This window comes from Ambystoma mexicanum, chromosome 1p (assembly GCF_040938575.1).
Source record: "Ambystoma mexicanum isolate Mex_15411 chromosome 1p, UKY_AmexF1_1, whole genome shotgun sequence".
NCBI classification, from domain to species: Eukaryota; Metazoa; Chordata; class Amphibia; order Caudata; family Ambystomatidae; genus Ambystoma; species Ambystoma mexicanum.
In genome coordinates this window covers 29,094,079-29,106,594 of record NC_090921.1, presented here as the reverse complement: position 1 = coordinate 29,106,594, position 12,516 = coordinate 29,094,079, and positions in this window count along the sequence as shown.

Here is a 12,516-nt window from a genome sequence, read left to right as displayed (position 1 = left end):
TTTGTTGGACGATTTGGAGCAGTTGGTGCAAGCAGTCATGAACATATTTCCAACTGCGAAATTATTTTTTTCTGGGTTACTCCCTAGAGGAAAATGGGACAACAGTTCTGTTTTCTGTCATGACCAAGCAATTGGGAGGTGTATCATCAATGGCGGCATGCGTGGTTTTATGTTACACGCTGGTCTGTATTTCTGCAGCCACGAGAATATTCTTCCCAGTAATGCGGCTTATTTTGAAGCAGATGGTGTTACGTTATCTTCTTTGGGAAATGCCATGTTATTTTGGAATGTGAGGCTTGCTTTGGAGAAGGTTCTGTAATGGTTGTACGAGTATAGAAAAAGAAAAAATTAAAAAAATTAAAAATAACAGATGTCTGTAAGGCATCTGCCAAAAAATGTAAAAAAAAACGTCTCTTTTTAGAGCCCACCTTAAAGGGAAAAAGGGGAATAATATTTAAATGTACAGTCCTCACATTCTGATCCTGTACGTGTCCGCGAACATGACGGTAGTTTGCAGGTGGCGCCAATTCTGGGGTGGAGACACATGCAAATGAGAATGTGCGAAGCTAGGGATTGGTCAGTAAAGTTCAGTGGGTGTGTTTTGTACTGAGACATTTAGTGAGAAAGTGTTTTCCCTGACAGGAGACCTGGCAGCCATGGCTCTGTGTGCTCGAAAACAGATTATCTGGATTTTGGGAGACTCGTGGATACATTGGTTGAAGGTGCATGCTGAAAGTTGCGGTCTATGTGCAGATCTTGGATTTCCTAATGTAGAAGTGCACTGGCATGGTGTGCGTGGAATGAGGTGGCTGGACTTGGTACCTCTCTGTGCAGCTTTACAGACAGAGCGTCATCCGGACATATTTATCATTCATTGCGGAGGAAACAGTTTAGGCCATGTGTCTGGAATTTCTTTGCAATTTGCAATGAAGGAAGGACTTGCAAAGGTCGTGGACATGTTTCCAAATTGCAAAATAGTTTTTTCCTGTATTGCACAAAGACAGATATGGTTGCGTTCCTCTGCATTTGGTCCACAAATGGAGAAAGCGAGGCACAATGTGAATAAGGCTGTTTGTACCTTTCTAAGAGATGTTGGCATGCCCTCATTCCACAATGAAAACATTTTGTTTCATAGTTCTTTACTTATTCGTAGAAATGGAGTCCATCTCACATATGCTAGCAATCAGATCTTTCTTCGCAATGTACAAAATGCTTTGCGATTTTTTTTGACATCATAGTCACCTATTTCACAATCTGTTTTTTCTAACCTACATTTTTTGAGGGATACACACCACCACCGAAAGGCTCTTTTCAGAGACACCACTTACTCCCAGCAAAAAGTCCATTGGTTTTGTTATGCTTACCCTGTGTGTCCTACGACTGTCCGCTGACTTTTAGAAAAATGCGCGGGCGCCTACAACGGTACCTTGATAGTTCTATTCTTTAAGTGAGAAAGGCGGCTCTGAAAAGAGCCTTTTTATTAATTTTTGTAATTTTTCAGTTTACTACTTTTGACGACACAAGACACTAGGAGAGGAAGGCAAAGGAAAGTAAGGAAGGGACACCAATCACGGGGATAAGAAGGGGCAGGTGGAGAAAGATATAGAGTGGCCTTTACTTAGGTAGGGAACAGTTTTTCTGGTGCTCTGTGACCGTAGCCTCAAAAGCACTTCGAAAACTCTCCCCTCTGTAGAGTACTGCATCACAATACACACACAATATTGTGACTCTCGAAAGGTAAGGGTCAACAGTATTGCGAATGGCTTGTGAGGTAGCTGGAGGGATGCGCTCCCCCACAGGAGTGTCTCTTGTGGTGAGAGGATCGGACACAGAGGATGCTGTGGAGGAACTAAATCTACTATGTTCTTCGTATGGCACCACCTTGCGAATGTCTGCACTGTAGAACGAAGTTAGGTGGCGCTTCATGTTTGTCGTACCAAAGCTGTACGCACCAGGTCTCCCGCGGCTGAGCACCAACTGGCACCGGTTACACTTGACAAAGTTTGCACGTGCTTTTGGTACGTTCCATAAAACGGAAAACAACCGCCACACCCACGACTCTCGCCGAGTGTTAGTAGTTCCTCCACCTCATTCTCTTCTTCCTCCAGCTCTACATCCCCATCCATATATACCTCTGCAGGCCCTTGAGGAGGTGGTTGCAGTGGAGGGTTTGGGGGTGCTGCTGAGGCTAATGAAGCAACAGGAGCCATGGATGCCATAAGGATTAGTTACCTAATGGTCGCTACAGCAGTAAAGGCAGCACACTTCTAACAGCTATAGCCAGAAGCACTATGAAGATGAGCTGGGGGGTGTGGCCATTTATAGGGGTGGAGTGGGGCGCCTCTTGACCATATTGATCACTCAAAAGCGCTGCTAAAATTCTAAACGACACGTTCTCAGGTAGATCATGTTAAATAGTGATTTTCTACTGTGAAATATTTTCTTATGTATGTATAACTTCTTTTGCAATGTCGCGGAAGCAGACAAACTGTGGAAATGAGTCCACACGCTCAGGGTGGTGGGTTCACATGATGACGTCCGGAACACATATGCGCGTTGGAAACCCTACCCGCTGGACAGCAAATGCAGAGTAACAAGCATGCGCATGCACGCCAGTGTACTACGAACAGTGTTCAGGTCCTGACATTAATTAAAAGTGTGACACAAGTGAGACGGACAGTTAGGGACAGGCACGATGTTTGGATTACTTATGGGTGTACTGCGCATGTACGTACATGATCTGATGACTGTACGGACAGGTCCAGGGTCCTTAGGACACCTCCATTTTGTTTGACTACGAACATGCCGGCCACGTGCCTTTTCTATGGACGGTTCCATTTTGGCTGCGGACGATACGAACGGTTGTAGCGTCCTTAGGACACTACCACTTTGCTCTTTTTTCCTGACATTCCCGCCTCCTGGTGTGTTCTCAGAACATGTTTTATCTCGTTTGTGAGTGGTACAGAGAGGTACAAAGTCTTTATGACATCCCATTCTGTTCATTTACACATAAATGGTGCGTTCTAAGATCAGTTTCATCTTGGGTGGCATTGGTACGGTTAGCTGTATTGGCGTTAGAACATCCATATTCTATTGCTTACGGCTAGCCCAAACAGGCGCGCTGTTCGTGAACATTTTCAGTCTTTTTTTAAAAAAAATCCTCAAACAGTTCAACTACAGTACACATACAAAAACTTTCTAAAAACACATACACACTTCAATCAACGGAAATACCAGGGGAAGCAGAAACTGACATGAATATAGGGGAATTAGGGTTCAACACGGGCTGATTGTCAGGAGATGATTTGTGAGGGGAAGAAGGAATGGATGTTTCATCAAAACGTCTATTTTCTACTTGAAGGTTTGGGGATAGTTCATTAGGAAATGGAGAAGGAGGGCAGGTACAGGTGGGACAGTGATAACGTATTTTCCCTCTCACAAATTCCTCCACAAATTGCCTTAAACTATTACAATTCTCATTCAGTGTGTCCATTTTCCGTTCTATTCTTTTCAGGCTGTATTCCTCTGTGTCGTTTGTTGGCCTTTCTTCTTTTTTTCCTGGTCTATTAAAAAAATATATATATATGTTAAATGACCATACGATACTCACCATTAATTTGCATATTCAGAGCAATGTGTACCATTATTATCGCTATCTTCGGACATTTCCCCATACGGGAAATTCTCCTCGAGCCACTCCAAAGTACTGCACATTTCTGTGTCAAAATGAACAAAACGAAAAAAAAAATTCTGTCCGTCATAGCAAAAAAAGTACACACACATATAAGAAGTTGACTTACTATTTTCTTGTACTTTGTGTTGGTTGTAGTGCGTGTGTCTACTGTCGGTCCTGGCTGCAGAGTTTCTGTGAGGTAATTACGTTGGAGGCATAATTTTTTTGTTTATGGTATAATCCATTTAATTCCACATGGCCATTAAATGCATGTTTTTGTTTCAGACGTTTAGGTTTCTCTATTTATTTACTAGTACTTATAATGTCTTTGTGTGTCCTTTTTCTAAGTTGCGCATTTTTTGTGTAAGAAATTAGTACAATTTCAGATACCCCCTGGATGTTTGGGTACTGTTCGTCTGGTCCACACCTGTCTCTAGACAGGCGCTCAGTCTGTGCCTTTCTAATCTGAACAGCTAGGGGGTTCTGTATGTTCTATGTTACATGTATATAAAGTAAGCAGATTATACCATATATCTCCCATGATCACATGATGACAGTGTATATTGAGCAAAAAAACTTTATCAACGCGATGTTATGATTAGGTTCCCCTTTAAAAAACCTGTGAAATTCACTAAAAAGAAACCTTGTTAAGAGGACGTTATGCTTAAGTGTCAGGATTCGTCCATGGAGACTGTGGCATCAGTGGAAGTTACCGTCACGTAGACACGTATAGTAACTGTCTAGTCCTCATCCAAGATGGCGGCCGCCACTAGATAAGCCGGCTCCGCCCATCTTTCTGTGCGTTGTATCTGTGCTTTTGCTGAGACCTTCACTCCTCTACATCCTACGTCTACCTTAGTATTGATCTATCTTTATAGCCAGCCTTCTGCCTTTTTGCCTCCCTTCTGTTATTTCGGTTCTTCTTCCTACTTGCGGTCCTCGGTCCGCCTCTCCCGCGTCCCTTCGCGTTCAATCCTGTGTCTGTTTACTTCGTTGTTTTCGGCGCTCTCTCCTCCTACTTGCGGTATCCAGTCCGCCCTTCTCGCGTCCCTTCGCGTTCTATCCCGAACTTATCTATCACTTACCTTATACTTTAACAGTTCCTACTTGCGGTCTCCGGTCCGCCCCTCTCACGTCCCTTCGCGTTCTGACTTGTTCTGCTCCTTTCCTCTTTCCTCGTTGCTCACTTACCGAGCTTGGATCCACCCTTAGCTGTACCCGCAGCAGTCCACTTCTTCTGTACAGCGAATTTGGACGAGTTACTTTCCGATCTTCATCTCGTATCTCGATGTCATTTGGACTATCCCTCCGGTGATTCCCATCACGTGATCTACCTCCTGGAACTGCTTCACAGGGTTTTTTATGCCGTGGATTGGCTTTTTCCCCTGTCGAGGGGCCTGGCTCTTCGGGGTCCTCCCCTAGACAGGTTCCCCATCCTGTCGAGGTGGCCTCTGAGGGAGCCAGACCCTATTTACAAGATAGGAAGACCAGAGAGAAGCCCACCAAAGAGAAGTCCAAGACTCCACGGAAGCAGTCTTCACCAACAAAGGAAGACCCAGAGCAGACTTCAGGTGAGGAACAGGCGGAAGGAGGGGATAGTTCTGACATTAAGTTGCGCTACTAAAAACCTATGAAATTCCCTTAACAAAACTTTATAAACGTCACATTATGGTTCCAAGTAAAACCAAAAACAAAATGAAATTCGCCAGTTATGGTAGCCTAGGCAACCATAACTGCCCGCACCACTGTGCACTGCTAACACTAACACTGAGGACATCAAAGATGACATCACAAATGTCACTGATGACATCACTGATGACATGACATGTGTAGCCCCTTAGTTTCTCTTCACTGCCATATCTAGGCAAGGTGGTTTTATTTACTGACAGTCAGAAACTTAACTTTCAAAGGTATTACATTTATAGATATTGCTATTCTCACATGTTATTACAATACTTTCCTTACATTTCAATCCCATCTTATGATGTACATATATAGGGGAAGAAGCAGGCCTGCACCATAGCTAACATTTTTGTGTGTGAATACATTCATGTAGATTATACACAGTTGCTAATGACACTGCCTCCTGTTTGCTTACTTTTCTCTCCACATATAAGCCTCATATTTGCATGAATTGTACTCTGTTTATGTTTTGTGGGTATTACTAGAAATATGTAGTATGTGATGAATTCTTAGCAACTTAGTACATGTTTCACAGACCAGAAAAGTCTCATACTGAAGCAATCACCGTTTTATTATAGAAGTTTGCAAAATACAAACATAGCACCTTTGTGGTGTATGCTGCAATCTATACCTACATTTCTGTATGAGTAGGTTCCTGTACTAGAAAGAACACTGTAATGGAATTCTGTTTAGAGCACTGCATTGCATGATGAAGTGTACACTTTTTTTACACATGTCCCGATAACCACAGATACTTTTTGACAAACTTTCATTCACAACCCTTGTCTGTAAGTTAAACACACGTCATGTCATCAGTGATGTCATCAATGACATTTGTGATGTCATCTATGATGTCCTGGGTGTTAGTGTTAGCAGTGCACAGTGGTGCGGGCAGTTATGGTTGCCTAGGCTACCATAACTGGTGAATTTCAGGGGTTTTTCGGTTTTACTTGGAACCATAATGTGACTTTTATAAAGTTTTGTTAAGGGAAATTTCACAGGGTTTTAGTAGCGCAACTTAACCATAACGTCCCCTTAACAAGGTTTTTTTTTGTGAATATATATATACACATACATATACATATATATATATATATATATATATATATATATATATATATATTGAACCTTATTTTTATATAAAGTACTGTGTTAGCACATAACATAGTGTGTGGCCATTCCTTTGTGGGGGGTTTAGGGACTACAGTGTACTTAAGAACCAGCCTGCATCACCTCCTGGGAGCTTAAGCCTTGGTTGCTCGTCCAATGCTACCACAATAGAGAACCTTGGCTGGGGTGCTCTGTGCTTCTACTCTGCCATATATAAGGCAGGAGTACAGATAACCCCCCCTTCAGTTTTAACAGATAGGTTTCTCAATCCTGACCATCAATGGTTTATTTGGGTCCTCAATTTGAGCCTGCCCATCTTTTGTGCCCCGGAGAGCTATTGCTGCCCCAATAGCGACTATCATTCTTGCACTTTTCGGAATAGTCTTGGCACAACATCAAAGCATCATCTGGCACATGCAAAACGGTTTATAGTCATAATTTCGAAAAAAAAATGTCGACAAACAAAAATGTCGAAAAAAAAATGTCGAAAACAATAATGTCGACATCCTATACTTATAATGTAAAAAGTCATTTTTTAGAAAAAAAAATGTCGACAAAAAAAATGTCACTTAGAACTATCAACACCTCACCCAACACCCCCCTGCAACCCTCCCCACAACCCCCACCACCACCCTCCCACCCCTCATACTCAACACATACTAATTATATATATATTTATTTATTTATTCAATAATTAAATAAATAAAAAGAGTATCATTTACTATGGGGGGGTCCCCCCCAACCCCCCCTCACCCAACACCCCCCCCACACACCCCCAACCACCCTCTCACCCCTCATACTCAACACATACTAATTACATATTTATTTAATTATTTATTCAATAATTAAATAAATAAAAAGAGTATCATTTACTATGGGGGGGTCCCCCCCAACCCCCCCTCACCCAACACCCCCCTGCCACCCCCCACACCCCTCCAACCACCCTCTCACCCCTCATACTCAACACATACTAATTATATATTTATTTATTTATTCAATAATTAAATAAATAAAAAGAGTATCATTTACTATGAGGGTGTCTCCACCAACCCCTCTCACCCAACACTCCCTGCCACTACCCCACACCCCCCACCACCCATCATACTCAACACATCTAAGTTATATATTTATTTATTTATTTATTCATACAATAAACAGTCAAAATTTCGAAAAAATATCGAAGAAATGTCGACATTATTGTTTGTCGACATTATTGTTTTTCGACATTTATTTTTCGAAATTTTGACTGTCGACATTTTTACTGTCGACATTATGACTGTCCACCATGCAAAACACCACCAACAGGAGCATCACGATCGAAACCGATATCTTTACCAGTGCCCCGAGCCAGGATGGTGCCCATGAAAACAACATATTGAACCAATCTTTGGCCTGCATTCCTGCTTCACTTTCCATGCCAGTCTTTAACTTAGGTAGGGCCAGGGACTCATTCTCTGCATCATTTGGGGATAGGTACGTATAGAGGGACAACCCTATCTTCGTGCACACTCCACCTTGCAAAGCCATCAGGCGATCCAAAAGATACTGGATTTGAAGAGTCATCATCCGGATCGCCCTCAGCTCACTCTTGATGGCGTTTAGGCCTTGTTCAGTGTCATTCGCCAACTGGATCACTTGCTTAGAATCTATTGTCAAGTGTACTTCCGGCACCACCAGCATAGCTGAGTGTAATGTTAATTTGCATGTGCCTCGCCAGAAAGTTGGAAGATGCAGGTATGCTTGTTGGACACATACCCAGTACACGTCCATCAGTGCCGCTGTTCCTTTTGCAAGATCTGGAATGAACATTGTTTTATTGCACTTAGTATTAATGCCAACAGGAACAGTCCCATGCCCTCGAAAGCAAAACTGATATTCATCTTCCTGCTGAACTTTTACTGGCATTTCACGTGATTCAATCCATGTTAATATAGGTATATATGCAGTCCATATCGTAAAACAGTTCTTATTGATTTTCCATATAACTTCTCCGAACCCTGCCAACCCCCCAGCTGCACAGCTCACCACTGCCTTCTCCCATCTGTTTGGCACGAACAACACTCAATCCATTTTAATACGGACCGTGGCTTACATTGTGGCGGGGGGGCACTGTCATCTTGTGCACATTTCTCTCTGTCCTTGTCCATTAATACAACTTGTTCCTTGTGCCCCAGGAACAAATGGCCGACCCGACACCGCTAAGTGCACCCAACACTGATGGATGTCCCCTCACCTTTTGTAGAATGCTGTCATTCTACCTCAACCTCATCCCAAACATGTCCTTCATGGAAATATGACACCTACCATCTCAATCATTCTTCTCCCTGTCCCTCTGTCTATTATTTTCTGAATTCCCAATCTGCTTTTGTAAAACACTGCAGTTTCCATAATCCCCCTTATTCATTCACGACCCAAATACAAAACATTGTGACAAAATAAAAAGAAATAACTCTGGCTTTTTCCTGCGAGCCTATCCCGCTAATGAGATCAGGGAGAGGCAGGCACCACACCCTGGGATGAAAGGCAGAGCACAGAAGCAAACTGTGAGCAAGGCAAACAGCACGAGGAAACAGCTGTTCCAAGATGGCAGTTTAGTACAAGAAGAAAGACAGCGAGACCAGCAAGAGTCGCAAGGAAAAAGACGTCTAAAGATTGTTACTTTCATGAGCCTTGGAAATGGCTGGTGGCAGTGGTTTACTTTTTCCTACCATTGTGCTTTTCTACTGCAGGCTGAACCCTCAGCTGCAGTACAGCGCCCATCAGTGACCATTTTGTCAAAATGGCCCCTGTCTGCTTTTATCGCAAGTTTCTTTTTGTGAGGTCTTTTTTTGCTTTTACTCTGTGCTTTGAGACAGGTCTGAGCGCTATGTTGTCTGGCCCTTGGTGGGCTTCAGCCCTGAAGCCCGCCCTTGGCTCCAGTGTGTCTGGAAGGACAGGATGTGAGGGAGGGTCCCGAAGTTCCCTGTCCTTTGTCTCTAGGAGTGCCTGCATGAAACCAGTCATGATTGGCCGGCTGGCTGTCCTGAAAGGACAGCCACCCTGCTGTGTGATTAACATCATAGGCTGTGCATGAATGGGAAATCTTGCTTAAAAGACGAGGTTCTTGGGGCTACCACTGGAAGAAACATCTGAAGAAGAAACCGTGAAGAGAAACCTGCTGTAACCTCATGGACCTAAAATTGCCCGGTGAAGCCCTGCTGCTGTGCTGACCTCCTTTTTCACCTCAACAGAGAAGCTCTGATGGAACGACTTCTCCTCTTGGGTTAGTGGGACCAACTAACCCCGAGACAAACTCCATTTGGCGCAATCCCCGACTTGCTGTGCCTCTCCATTACTGGAGAAGCCCAATGCCAGGGGTCGAGTGTCCATAGTCGAATGCAACATCTGCCGTGGAATGAATCTGACCAAAAGCTCCAGGAGTCTCTTAAGGACACTCCAGAAGCAGAAATTCCTGATCCAGAGTCACCTCACCAGAGTGCAGGACCGAGGGAGCAAGGAAAATCAAACCGTGTCCATCGTTCTGCATCAGTGCCGTTTGCGAAGTGCTGAAACTGCAAAGTGCAGCTGAAATGAAGAAAACCTGTAGCTTTCGACGACCTTCCAGAATACTGCCATAGGGGCCCTCCAGGCGTCGTCCATCTTGTCCCCACAACTGAGGCTCAGGAACCAGGGTCTGCTTGGCTGTAGCAAGACAGCATCCAGCTGGACCCCTTTCTTCTAACCAAAGGTCAGGCTCGGGGGTACTTACCTTCTTGCCTTAAGTTGTGCTGTCTCACTTGAGACTTGCACCTGCTTCTGAGTTGATTTCAACTCCCATTGCACACGCTTAACAGCTTGTGTCCCTACAAGTGATTTTGGTGAACTCTCCAACTTTGTGAAATACTTTTATCCAAGAGGTTCATCAGAACTATAGACTGTTTCCAAATGACTTTGGCTGTCCTTGCTCCCAAAAGGCACTCTTCTAAATCCATTGACTTTGGTATTGCTTATCCCACCCATACTTTGTGGCTTGTTAAACAGTATCACTGCTGGGAAAGGCTTATCTAGACTACATTGGAGGATTCAATTGTCCTCACATTTTCTGAGAAACTGTTCTAATCTTTTTACTTCCCTTTATCTTTCTTTTCTGCAACTCTATATACTAAGTATATTAGTGTGATGTATAAATGCAAATACTATCCTTGTGATTGAAGTCACCTTTGGGTATAGGAGAAATGTATTACGCATATCCAAAGATTATTCACTGGCTTTAGTGATTCTGAAAAGTAATTTCAAAGTTTATTCATATTGCTACAATCTTTTACGTTTTTGAAGAATGCTTATTTAAAACTTATGTAAAAGAAATAAATAACTATTTATAACTGAAACCTTCAGTGTAAGTGTTACTTGACTACTTGTATTTACGTATTTCAATTGTACTGCCCTACAGCTCACATTTACCTCTCTTGAGATAGGCCTGGCTGCTCAGTCACACTACCAAATTGTGTAGTACAGACCTATACCAAAAGGTGGATTACCTAATACCAAGTAGATAAGTCTTGCGTAGTCTCACACCGTGTGACTGCACCAATTCTTACCTAACAGAGAGATTATGTACCTTACAGTGTTGGGTCCTCAGGCTGAACAAGGCCAAAGGGAGACAGTGCACCCTGTTCCTTTCAGTGTGGCACAAAGTTTGGACAACCTATTTTTCAGCCACACGTTCATTCTTTCTACAACGCTGTTGGCGTGAGGGTGATAAATGGAGCACAGAATGTGCTTTATTCACAAATGATCTGCAATCTCCTTGAACAGCTCATTAAAGAAGTGGGTGCCATTATCACATTTAAGCGTCTTGCATACTGCCCATCTGAGAATCACTTCTCTCACCTTAAACTTGGTGGCCAACTTGGCATCAGGATCTACACAAGGACAAGCCTCAGTCCAATGGGAAAAAGAAAATATTACAACTATTTATTTTTATTTTATTTTTACATTTGTATAGCGCACAAACAGCCCTTGGGCATCATGGCGCTGTTACTTGCAGGGAACCTAGTTACAGGCAGGTACATTTTTACATATTTTACATTGATAACCCATTAAAACAATCAGCTAGTTACAAGTACATTAGCAGGTTAGCAGGGGATGCGCCGAGCATGTTCCACAGAGACTGTGGTGTTGATTAAGTGAACAGAGTCATTTTCATGGCTTTGCGGAAGGCAATGAGTGAAGCTTCTGCATGAAGAGTAGTAGGAAGGGGGTTCCAGTGTGGGGAGGCAAGGTAGGGGAAGCTAGCCCCGCCTGCTTTGGCTCTTTTTACCCTGGGCACGGTGAGTAGGTTTGCGTAGGGTGATTGGTTGACTTGTGGATGTGGCAGGGAGGATTCTTTGATAGGCAAGCCGGTGCAGAGAGGTGAATGCATTTATGGGTCAGAGTCAGGGCTTTGAATATAGCCCTCTCCGTTATTGGGAGCCAGTGGGCTGATTTTCTAGCGGCTGTGATGTGTTCTCTTTTAGATATACCTTGGGCTGCACGCAGAGCACTCTTCTGGATTACTTGTAGTTTTTCTAAATTTTTGGTGGAGGTCCCTAGGAAGAGTATGTTACAGTAGTCCAACCTAGAACCGGTGAGGTAACGGAAGGAATTGCATCCCTCACCCATATCGGCAAAGTCAATGTGGAGGTCACAGAATGGGTCAAATGGACGCAGTAAAGTACCCCTCAAAGTTTTCAATGTCTGCCGTGTGCTGTTCGTCTGGCAGACTGTACAATTTGATGTGAACATGGACAATATTTCCTTGATATTGGGCACATACCAGTCCTCTTGTATGTCTGCATCAATATGCTGTTTGTACACGTGGGTGGAGTAATGAAGTTGGACAAATGCCACTAAAGCAAAAGCTTGGGGCATTAACACCTTTCCCATACTTGTTTGTCTCCACACTAAATCCGTTGGAGATTGTGCACACCCTCTTTTCTGTCAAACCAAATTCTCACTTTGTGGTGCAAGGTCTTTTATCTCAATAGTTTCAGTAACAGGAAGTGCCGTATATGGAACCTGACACTGTAACT